This window comes from Poecile atricapillus, chromosome 2, assembly GCF_030490865.1.
Source record: "Poecile atricapillus isolate bPoeAtr1 chromosome 2, bPoeAtr1.hap1, whole genome shotgun sequence".
In the NCBI taxonomy this organism is placed as follows: domain Eukaryota; kingdom Metazoa; phylum Chordata; class Aves; order Passeriformes; family Paridae; genus Poecile; species Poecile atricapillus.
In genome coordinates, this window is record NC_081250.1 from 100,542,536 (window position 1) to 100,554,615 (window position 12,080).

Consider the following 12,080-nt stretch of genomic DNA (forward strand, 5'->3'; position numbering starts at 1 on the left):
TTTGAACAGATTCTTTAAGCTGTGATTTTTGAAGCTTTCATTTTATTGATGCCTTGAGAGACTACCTAGAAAGAAGCTAGACAGTGCTAAAGGAATAAAGTAGGTATTTATTAAAAAGGCCTTCAGAGGATACACCTTGGGCAGTAAAGGAGCCTGGCTGTGGCCACACCCGAGATGGATGATTGGTCATGAGTTTTCACACTTTTATAAGTTGTGGTCCATTCACATGTTGGGGTTAATTGTCCAATTACAGCTTCAGGTCATGAAGTCCCATCCTCCCAAATTACTGTCCTCAATTTGCTGTTGTTTATACCTTTTGGGGCCTGAAGCTGCAACTGTGTCCTTGGTTCACAGGCTGGAAAAGGATTGTTTTGTCTTACTAAACTGTGAAGAGAACTTGATAGCACTTGATAGCATATGAAGTTCAGAGTTACGTACCTATGCAGTACAGAATCTGGAAAAAGTAAAAGCTGAAACTTAAGGCATCCGTATTGTGCTGAAGTTACTGTTGAAATTCTCCCCTGATATATTAACATGTAAAAGTGAAGACTTATCTCAGATTTTGGAACTTCCCTTCATCTGCCTAGCTTTAAATTTCAAATGTTCAGGAGGCAGAATTGTACCTTAGCTTTGGGAGAAAAAAAAAGTTCATTTTGGATTCTAGCAGAAGCTAATAAGCCTGAAACGGACATCCAGTTCTTTGAAAATCACAGGCAATGCTACAATCAATGTTTCATTAGGAAGGGTCCACAGAACTCCACATGCCTGTGGCAACAAAATATTTCCCAGTCACTTACTGCAAAACCAAAGAAGAAAAGTTCTTCCTCTTTTTGTTGTTTTGAGCTGAACATTGTGTTCAGGAATAAAGTGAACAAATCTGATAAAGTCACCCAGGGGAATTAATTCCACTGGTAGAGTCAGTATGCCAGAGAGAGACAAACTTGCAATTTGATTTTGTTCACAAATTAGCAAGATAAACACAGTTTATTCATGAGAAAATATAGTTTAGAGTTAGTTTATTTATGTGAGAAAAATCTTGCTCCAATGAATTATGGTTCTGGACAACACTTTCAGAAAAATAGATGCCTTGGACTTCTATCAGCTGAACAAAATTTCAGTTTTTCAAACAAAATTCCACTTTTTACATTTTACTCTACATTTATTTAAAAATAATTATACCCAAGTAGGGCCTGTTTTTTAATTCTCTCAAGGTAATTTCAGCAGAGAGCTACCCGTTGCGTTCTTATCATTCAATAGCACTTTAATACATCTTTACTTGAAGTGTTATTTCTCAGAAAACACAATGCTGTTGTAAGATTCCAATTCAAAGAGGACTACTTAAAGTACAATTCTGGAGAACTGAGTGTGACCACTATACAAAAACTTTTCATGTCCACTGAAAGCAGTTTTCTTGTGTCCTCAAATCTCCTCACGTCTATAAGACAAAATCAGATTATTGAGCCGTCACACATAGTCTAATGAGTGACCATTACCTATCAAATAGTTCTGGATAACCTATCTGGAGTACAAATGGTTAGTGAATTGTTAAAATTATTTATTGCTTTTGAGAATTGTGGGGTTTTTTTAACATTAAGTCTATGAGATGGGTTTGTTACGCCGCTTTCCTTTGCTTCATCATCATCTTTACACTACCATTTATTACAACTTTAGTCCTTGAACTAAACTTTAAATGAAACCCCTAAACTTTGTATTAACTGTCTGGATAAGGGAAAAGTTAGTCAAAAAACATTTGTAAATGAATGGAGTTACCCCATCAGCAGCTTCTCACCCTCTGACAATCTAACCAAGGATAGAGGAGATGGAGCACATGGCCCAGGTGGACACTTGGATTTACATTTCTGCTGTAGTTATGGTCTCCAGTACAAAAAGACAGATTGCCCTGATGGACCCCAAAGGAGTCCCATGGCCCCTGCAGTGCCCTGACTCTGACCTGGTGGTTACAAAGTCGAGCAATGAAAAAACACTTTCAGTGTCTAAAGCCTCTCAGGAGCCTCTGTGTTAAAACATCATGAGAGCATTCAGCCCTGCAGGAAGTCTTGGTGTCAGAATAACACCATGAGGTAAAATTTAAATTTGGTCTCAGTGTTTTATGGCACTGAAAGTCTTGGGTAGATGTCTTCCAATTCAGAACTAGCTTCCTGGTCCAGGGACTCCTGCAGCTATTCACTTTCAAAATATATTGTTATTATTAGCCATCATTCTTAATATGCATTTGAGCTTTCACTTGAATTTTAAAAAGTGATCTACAGAGTTGCTTAATGCACCATTTCAGTCTCACAGACCACAGTCTTGCCTTTTCATTTACTTGAGAAATGAAACCACTGCCAAGTAATTTGGGTAATCATATCATCCCATGTGACAGCTAAACCTGTCTTAACTGCCAGCTTGTGCAAGGAGGAAAAAAGGGAGCGAGAAAAGAGCCCAGTACGCAGCAGCCTGTGTCACAGGGCAAGCCAAGAGGAACTGATGGAGGCCTCAGGCCTCTCCTCTGCACTTGGCTTCCTCTCAGATCACAGCAGAGCCTTTGAAAGAAGGGGGATTTGGATAAAAGGCAGCTGCTCACTCCTGGGTGAGCAGGCAGTGAAAAGAAGCACAGCCTTGCAAGTAAGGGCTGGCTGGTTAATAAGGGGCTGAGACTGACAGCGTTTCCCATTAGAGGAGCTGGCACTGGGGGCAGTTAAAAGCCTGGGAACAGACCCAGGGAAAAGAGTTGATGAAGAATAATAATTTTTTTAAATAACAATGTTAAAGGAGAAAAATCAATTGTTCATCTTTTTTCTATACTGAAAGTTTGGTCTGGGTGGCCCAAGAGTATCAGGGTCACAAGAAAGCTCATCATACAGAGGTGCCCCTGCATTCCCAAGCTGGAAACATTGTCAGCAAAGTCCAGATCAGGTTAGGAGAGACAAGGGCAGGGGAGAAAAGAGTCATTTCTAAGACTGGATAGCACAGCATGGAAGCAAACAGAAGAGAGAAAGAAACAGGTGGAGAGGACCTATTCATCTTGCATTGCTGGAAAGAAGGGTGTAGAGCTGAGAGAAGTAGAAATGAAAGAAGGAACATTCATGGTCAGACAAACAGAAATGAGTGAAATGAGCAGAGATGTCCAGAACATGGCTTTTTCTCCTCATTTGCAATAACAACCAAAAATGCATGCATCCATTTGATTTAGAGATCAAAGACACCTTGAAGTCTTATTTCTTTGGATATCTGTAGATAAAGTGATACCATAACTCATGGAAGGAAATCAAAACAGGTCCTGAAGAATTTATAATGTAAACAGGGGTGATGTTTGTGATTTATGGCTTAATTATTAATTTATTTTTCATTTCCTTTCAAAAATACTCAGTTTCTTCCTTAAATCATGATCATAAAACTCTCTGTAATGATCCTGGTCCCTGTTAATGTATAATGTCTGGAGGTCAGTCATAATATAGTCAGATTAAGCGTGATGCTTCTGGTATTTAAAAATAACCCGGTCATTTAAAATTTAAAACATATCGCAAGGTCATTTGAATTTCAGATGTTGATGTTTCAAAAATATCTCATGCATTATATGCTTTACATCGCTCTATAACTAAGCACCTTACAGTTCACTTTCCTCAGCTGATTGTCATTCCAGCAACTGAGGCATGAATGCAAAACTTTGCTTTTACATGACTAAAATTACCTAAAGAAATATCTGTACTTACATTCAGTAGTCTATTTAAATGTTTGTCTTATATTTGAAACAAAAAGTTTGAATAAAAGGCAGTACTGTGAAAAAAGAGGGCTAAATAAACTAAAGGACTTTGGTGGAATTTGGTGCCTGAAACAGGAAGACCTACGGCTGTTTCTGTTTTCTTTGCAAGCAAATGCACACGAGCTCAGGTGACTCTTTGTATTACACTAAGCCTGTTATGGAGAATTTCTCCCTTAAAAAGAGAGATAAGTATATGAAATTGTCTCATCTTCCCTGCAGCTAGCTTTGAAGAAGCACAATCTTTCAGTTTAAGGGTTTGGAAAATGTTCTCCCGAGACAACCTGATAGGAAATGAGGGGGAGGCAAATGGTCTTCTGAATTAAGTTAGTCTGCTTCTCCAGTCCTTCTGGATATATTGATGAAAAAGCCTTCCCCCTAAGGAATTTGCCATACCAGCTGGCAATGTTTTGAAACAAGTACCTAAAATAAGAGCCAGAAATAGCATTTGGCAGTTCAAAAATGCATCTGTTCTCTTAATGATATTTTCATATCAGTGTTTTTGGGTCACAGATGAAGCAGCATGAAAATGAAAGTGGTTTTACTTCAGCCTAGTTTTATTCACACTGATTTCAAGCTGAGGCATGCTTTTTTGTCCATTGGTGAATCTCTTCCAAAAAATATATTTGCTCAGATCTGCTGAGTAAGTCCTGGAAAGGTATCCTTGGCCTGGTTTGTGCCCTCAACCAGTTCCCAGCTTCTCCACAGCGGACTGAAACGCAGATTGCCTTGTCTGTGAGTTTGTGTCCCCAGGACACAGCTTCATTAATTAGGACAGCAGTGGGGAGAAGAGGCTTTTTCCATAAAAGACAAATTTGATGCACCTGCAGCACACTGCACATTCTGAGAGGGGATATTGGTAGGAGAAGCCAGACTCACTAAGTGCACAGACCTCTGCAGCAAAGTGTGGCAGCCAGAGCTATAGGATGGGTGACACAGAGCAAAAGAGCTCAGTTATCAGGAGAAACCTGTCCACCACCACTGCACCCAGCATACTGTGGGTTGCAAGAGGATGGCCCAATAGCCAAGAAATAAGAAACAAGAAAGGACTAATGACAGAATATTGTGAACTAAGTTTAAAACAGGATATAATTGGTAAAAAAGGGATTTAATTCTAACATACCTGTTTCAAACCTAGCAATCTGTGAACAGCCTGAAGTGCACTCTGATTTTTGAAATGTTTGGCTTTTGAAGGATCTGTTGTTGCCTTTACTAACTAGAATCCCTTTTATTTATCAACAGTAGAGATATCTTGCTGCATTTTAAAAATCACTTTTTAAAAAATCATACTGTGCACATTCAAGACCTATTCTATGCTGCTAAATCTTCTACACCTTTTGTCATGATCCACTCACCCCTTTTCTGAATTAGTTGCAAGAGGAAATTTTAAAGCTGCTCTCTTAAATTTTAAAATTTTTAGACTAGTTATTTCAGGGTATTTTCTTGAATGACAATATCTAAATTGATAACAATAATGTCAGGTGGAGTGAAGGTCCTCTGATTAAGTAATAAACAAATTCAAAAGTGGGAAGGACACATTGTGACCATGTGGAGGAAATGTTCTTGTAACAGGTAGGAGCTCCCTCATGCTTTCCTCCACAAAAGCCAAGGTGAGCCAGACTAGTAGTAGTGTCTGAGTTGCATTACAGGAAAAGCTGAAAAACATTTCATCCCACCCTGACCACTGCACCTAAAGGGTCCCAAGAACTGGGGAGTCTTTGCTGTCAGCACACACGCACATCTCCACACACATCAGGAGGTCTCTGCAGCTGAAAAAAAAATGTTTTTTAAAGGAATTAGTACATTAAATTAAAGGACAAAATCATCATTAGCTGGCCAAAGGAAGACTGTATCTGGAAACAGAGGCCAGAATGCAGCCAGCTTCTATTTCTGAGGAGAAGGTTAAGGAAAGAGAAGGTAAGGAACAGGCTGATGATATTTTGGTAGGGAAGAAAACAACTGTGTTGAAACCCAAACATGGTTTATCCTGCAAGGAAGAAGCTAAAGGTAGAAAAAACATAGCTACAATAAACAGAGTGAATTAGTTTTAGTAGTTAGTGATGTAGACTGACCACTGTGTGGTTTTTTTATGGGATTTTAGCCCCTGTTTATATCACAGGGCCTTGACTCTTCTTTTTACCAAAGATACACAACAGGTGCAGTGGATTTACCATGTGGAATTTAACAGCCTATACAGTAGCTTCCTTAAGGAATAGTAGCATCTCTTCAGGAGACAATTGCTGTAGCAAAGTGTAATGGTGAGAGTAAGTAGCAGATATTTGAAATACACTTTCAAATATATGCTTCCATGGGAGCAAATTAGCCATAATATATGGAAGGCAGTACCCACACTTCAGCCAGTGTTGCTTCCTCTCCATTCCCTGGTTGCCTCTTGCTGTCTACATTTCAATTGTATGTGCAAATGCTCAAAGCTTAGATCAAGATTCAGTGTGTCCTCAGCTCTCTTAAAATAAATTTGTGTATTATCTTTGGCATGTTTTATAGACAATTTGACAAGTTACCAAAACCACAATTACATACACTTGAAATGCAATTGTACCCACCCCCAGGGCTAAGCAGGCAGCAGCAAACAACAGGGAGAAGGAATGAAAGTAGATCCTTTTTTAAGACATGAGGAAATGATAAATTGATAACCCATGAGGACAAGAAAAACAACTGACAGGGGACAGCATGTCTTTCATGCTGATGCACAGCTTGCTTAAATCTCTCCTTAGTTTTTCAGCCCATGACCTTTGGATCTGTATACAGATGCCTGTTGTACAGTACCCTTTTGTTCTAGGAAAAATGTCTTTCCCAACTATAGTTCTCAGCTGATTGCACAAGTTTCCTAATAAAGAAATGAGCTATTACACCAGTATGGCTTTAGGTCTCTTAGAAAGGTCACAAGCGTCTGTGCTGCTGTAGGGAAAATTGAAAGAGCCAGAGGAACACATGCCCATGGAGAATCTGATCTAAACAGCATCTCTCAGTGGAGGTTGTTACAGAGACCAGTCCTCTTGGCTTCATTTACAGGGCAAGAGCTCTTCCTACCCCGAAAACAACTAGAAAGAAATAGTAGGTGACTCTTTGACATTCAACTAAATCACCTCACAATTTTGTCTCTGACTGTGTTCTTGAACCACATATTCCTAGCTGCCAGCACTCTCTGCATATCTCTGACATGGGATGAAGTTCCACAGAGCTGTTTGTACAAGTGGAAAAAAGAGGAAGATTAACAGTAGCCACCTAAAAAATTTAATCAGGAGGTTCAGATGTGTTTGATGAGCTGTCAGCATTTTGATCACCAACATGTGCCACTTGTCAGATGAAGAAAGGATAGATAGAAGATAGATAGACAGATAAATAGATAGATAATGTTCTGTCATTATTAAGCTATTTTGCCCCTTCACAAGCAAAGTTGGCCACTCAATAAAGCAGTACAAAAGCCTCAGAGATAAAAGCTGAGAGGTAAGAAAAAATACATTTTTGGGAAGGACAAACAGAAGCAACACAAATAATGATGCCAGTTTGATCAAACTACAATGGACAGTGACTATTTCCCACTAAAAATGGGCATGAAGGGACAGTGGTTGTAGGGAAATTAAAAACTTCACATCCTTACAGAAACAAAAGAAACAAAAGTAGTGCTGCCATCTACAGCACTGATGAGGTTCAAGACCTTAATTATGAAGGAAATCTCTAAACAAATCTAAAGATTCAAACCCAGAGGAGGAGGGAGTGGGGAGGGGGCAGAATCTCATTACAACTATAGCTACAGCTTTTACTCCAGGGAGTGTAATGAATTATCATACTAATGAAGGCAGTTTTCATGTTAGTGCCAGAGAGTATTGCAGTCCTAGGAAAGGTCCAAAATTTCTCAAAATGAAAGCGTAAAGCTATGTCTGATATGTTATGCCTCATTTTGAAATAGTATTTCATTTGCCAGAATGAAAGGGGCTTGCTACTTCTATTCATCACTTTTGCAGACAGGTGTTTCCCAGTCTCTTGCTGGAGCCATTGGTTTTAAAACATGACAATTTTGCAGTTCAAGGTAAGCACAGAATAATTTTATGTGCTCAGCCATGACAGTACTTGATTTAAAGCCAATGAAATGATTACTGAAAGAAATCCCTAGCATATTTTGCAGGCATTACTTTGGCCTCTGAAAGCTCCACTGATCAAAAATTTGTATCTCTTACAGAATAAAAATCAAACAATTCAAGTAATTAACCAAGGAACAATAATGGAATCTCCATCAAAGATGGTAATATATTCCCTTCTGAAAGACACGTCGCAGTCTGATTCATCAAGAGACGTGTCACACTGGCAGGAGATGAAATGTTGTTTTTTTTAACTTTCACTAAAAGTCTTATTACATCTACTTAAATCAAAGGCTATCAGAAAACAGTAAGTTCTTCACTTCCTTTTTGCTATGTTGATTAAAGTAAAAAGTTATTTCTCTACCTAGTCATGTCAGATAGAATCTAAGTGCTTACAACATCATTATCACCATGACAGCTATATTCAAAGTGTTCCTCATTGCCTTCCCAGCCACTGTAATTGCTGTTTTGACAAAGTGTATTAAAAATTAAAATTGCTCAAAAAGCTCTTCATAGATGAATTTTCTTGTGTATAAATTTACCTTTTCCCCAGATAATTAAAGTACTGTTCTCCAAGGAAATTACTTTTCTTTCAAAAACCCTCCATTGATTTTATTTGTAAAAGCTGACAGCAAAACTAAAATATTTATAACAGAAGCACTTCAATATCAGTTGTTTGGAGCTTTTTTTTCCACAAAGTAGAAAATTGTAAATGTTACTTGAGATGATAAATGGAACAAGGACATTTTGATAATGTGAAGGCAGATATCTTGAGGACAAAGGTTGGTAACCACAGTCCTCTTCATCTCTAGTAGTTGCATAACTAAAGATTTTGAAAGATTGTAGAAAAAACAAACCTAATAGTGCTGCCAAAAAAAAAAAAAAAAACTACTAAATTTGCAGAAAGCTAGAGTGAGTAGTTACTAATTAGTTCCTTACTCAGCCAGAGATAGGTTTCTGAAACTAAGGTTTCAGATTACTATTATTATTATTAATAATAATAATTATTTATTTTTTATTAATTTATTATTATTACTACTACTACAGGGAGTAATTGAGGATTCACAAAGCATGTTTGTAGACAATGGAATAAATACATGCAGTGAGCTTCAGAGAGATGATGTCAAAGGAAAAATACTAAGCAGGCAGCTGGGAATATTGTGTGTCTTACCCTGGAAGAGTGTGTGGCACAGTATCTTGCCTCTGGCTGATGACCACCTTTCTCATTAGATTTGTCTTGTTTAGGCACAACAGCAGTAAGATAATGTATTGTGCTTTCAGGTCTGTGTTTGCGTCCACATTTCTTCCCACTCCTAATGATCTCAAGGAGGCACATTCTTTTGGCACAAGTGGGATTTCAGTGTACAGGCCTATGCTCCCACTTCAGCAACCATTCCAGCTCTGATGCTCAAAGTCAGTCTTGAGTCCCTGGAAAATTATGCTTAAAGACCTGGGAACTCCAACCCAAGCAGACACTACTTCCCAACCAGGTACATATTCTACTTCACATTATCAAAATGTCCTACCTGTGTGCTACTAGTGGGATCTTATCCCAGCTGGTGTCACAAGGGTAAAACCATGCTTCCTCACCTTCCCAAACAATTGTGCAACAGGAGACAGGGAGATTTTTCCTGCTGAGAGGGAGATTTCTCCTTTCCATCTGAACAGACTCCCTAGTAGAGCAAGAGTGTTTCCATATGGGCCCACTCTTTAGTGCACAGTAATGCACAGTATCCTAACTTCTTGTGATCTTTGTACTTCCTGGTTTGAATCTTCTAGACAAGTGATTTACAGGGGATAATCTTGTAGTTCCCTCTAGATTGCAAGGAAACAAATTGGCTTCCAATTATCCATGTTGCAGGAGCATGGCCAGTATGTCTCTGTGCAGTAGCTGCCCATGTGTTCTCATATGTGGCAACAGCCACAGTTGCACATCCACTCCCTCTGCTTTACTATACTCCAGTTGAAACCTCAGGTAGTATCTCAGCACATAAAACTGTTGTAGTTGATAGCTTGAAATGTATTTTTTCCCATCTTTTAGTTGTGATTCCCCTCCCCCCCCCCCCCCCCAGCTTCTCTTTCTCCTAATTGTTTACCTGGCGTCAAGTTACCATGGTTACTGAAGTTTCTCTCCTCAGCACTACGGTGAGAGGCCGGATAGAGTAAAGAGAAGACCGTGCTGGCATTTCCAGCTGCTTGAAGTTTCTTTAGCCCAGGAAAGCACGGGGTTGGGAGAAGAGAGACCCTTCTTTCCAACACGGAAGTTTCTAACTTTGTTTTTCTTGTCCCAGAATGCCTCTGAGCTGAGAGGGCATGCTTCCCTTTCTTTCCCCCCTGTGTTGCCAGGAAACCAAGCCCCCCGCTCTCTCCCCCTCTGTCCCTCTGTGGAGAATACTCCTACACCTTTGTGGGCATTTGAAGAAGTTGGTGTCTGTTATTTCTTATCTGAGTGTGTGTAACCTTGATTTGTAGAAAGTTTGTAAGATGTACTAACTGAGAAAAATAATTGGTTCTTTCTCTGATGTTCCCACCCTCCAAGAAACCCTGTTAAAAGAAACCCCCCAGACCCCAAATCCTTGGTCTCTCGTCCTTTGGATTCTCCTTCACAGAAATAAACTGTGGAATGCAAACCAGAGAGAGAGTCCCCCCCTGATTTCTTTACTCGCTCTATAGACTTGGATTCTTGAAGAAAATCAGTGAACCCCACAAACATATGCTGGCTCGAAACTCGAGTGAAGAGAAACCTCATCACTGAGCTAGCCGGGCCACTCGAGAAGATCGAGTCATAAAACCAGAATTCCTTGCCTACAACACCTGATGCACATGTGGAGAAGGTTAAGCACTCTCCCACCCACAAGAGTAAGGAAGAAAAGAGCATGCTGGGGTAGAAAACTGTTGTCTAAGAAATGTAGACTTTCTTCCCCAAGTGCCAGTGCCTTACTACATCATTCCAAGTGTCATATTACTGAGGGATCCATCATGTTTTCCTCCAGAACTTACAGCTTATAAACTTCTAATAGATGTTCATCATTAATTCTGTGCTCTTTTAAACTGTTTTTGCACTATTTTAAAGCTGAGGCATTTGTCAAAGTGTGGTGTGGATTCAGGAAAATAATCCTAATGCTGTCTCTCCTGAGACTGGTGGAAGGGGGAACACAAACAACCTTCTTTCATCTGCAGCAAGTCTCACTCTTCCACTCAAAATTGTCATTTCCCCCAGTCAAGTTAATAAATGTCAGTACTTCCTGCTGCTGGATTCTGCCACAGATGAAGACCTGAGACATCTTTAGTCATGTAAGATGAGCTTTTGGTGATTTTCAGGGAGGGGAGGGGAGCGGAGAGGAAAGAGAGGGAGGGAGGAAGACTGTAGCTTTCACAAGTGGAAAATAAGCACAGTGTTCTAAATTCAGACTGCTGAGAGAGTCAGGGCCATGCTGCCAGTAGCCTGATAGCAGCTGTGAATTAACTCATGAAACTACTTGGCTCAATGACTCAAAAAAGACCAAGAGAATCTAGGAAAAAAACTCTAATTTGCTCCGTATAGGAAAAACTATGAATCACAAAAGGAGCCTTAAGTTGACAAAGGAAGGTTGGTAACAACAGCCATTGCTCTGCAGTCAGCAGTGGTACAAATGAGAATGATTCAGGGAATTGCATACTCAAAGAATATATATTTTAAAAAAAAGAAAAGAAAAGAAAAAAAAAAAGCTAAAGAGCTACCATGCTGTAGCAGTAAAGCAGCCAGGAAAGAGTGAAACCATTTTTTACTGATGAGCTACCTTTAAATTCCTCTAGCTCCCCTCAGTTGTCAATAGGTTTCACAAAAATACTTCAGCAACAAAATCCAATGTAGAGATGTGCTAAAGTACTTGGCAAGGACAGCACATGTTGTGAAAAAGAACAAAATGGAAAAATATGTCAGTCTGTGTGCATGTGCTAGGATGCTACCAGATGCTACGTAAGATCTAGATTTCTTAATAAAAAGATAGATTCATTTTTAAAATAATAATAATTCTGAAGTTTTAAGTATATACTCTTCATTGACCTCATCATAACAAGGCAATGAAAATAAGAGAAAATGGAAAAGGAGTCTAATTCATTTATGATGGCCCCACTATCCTTCCATGACTTCTGTCATCCTGGTCAACCCATTACTTTATCTACCTGTTCCTAAACTTCTTGAATCATCTTTGACAACTTCACCTTTCATCACAGAGCCT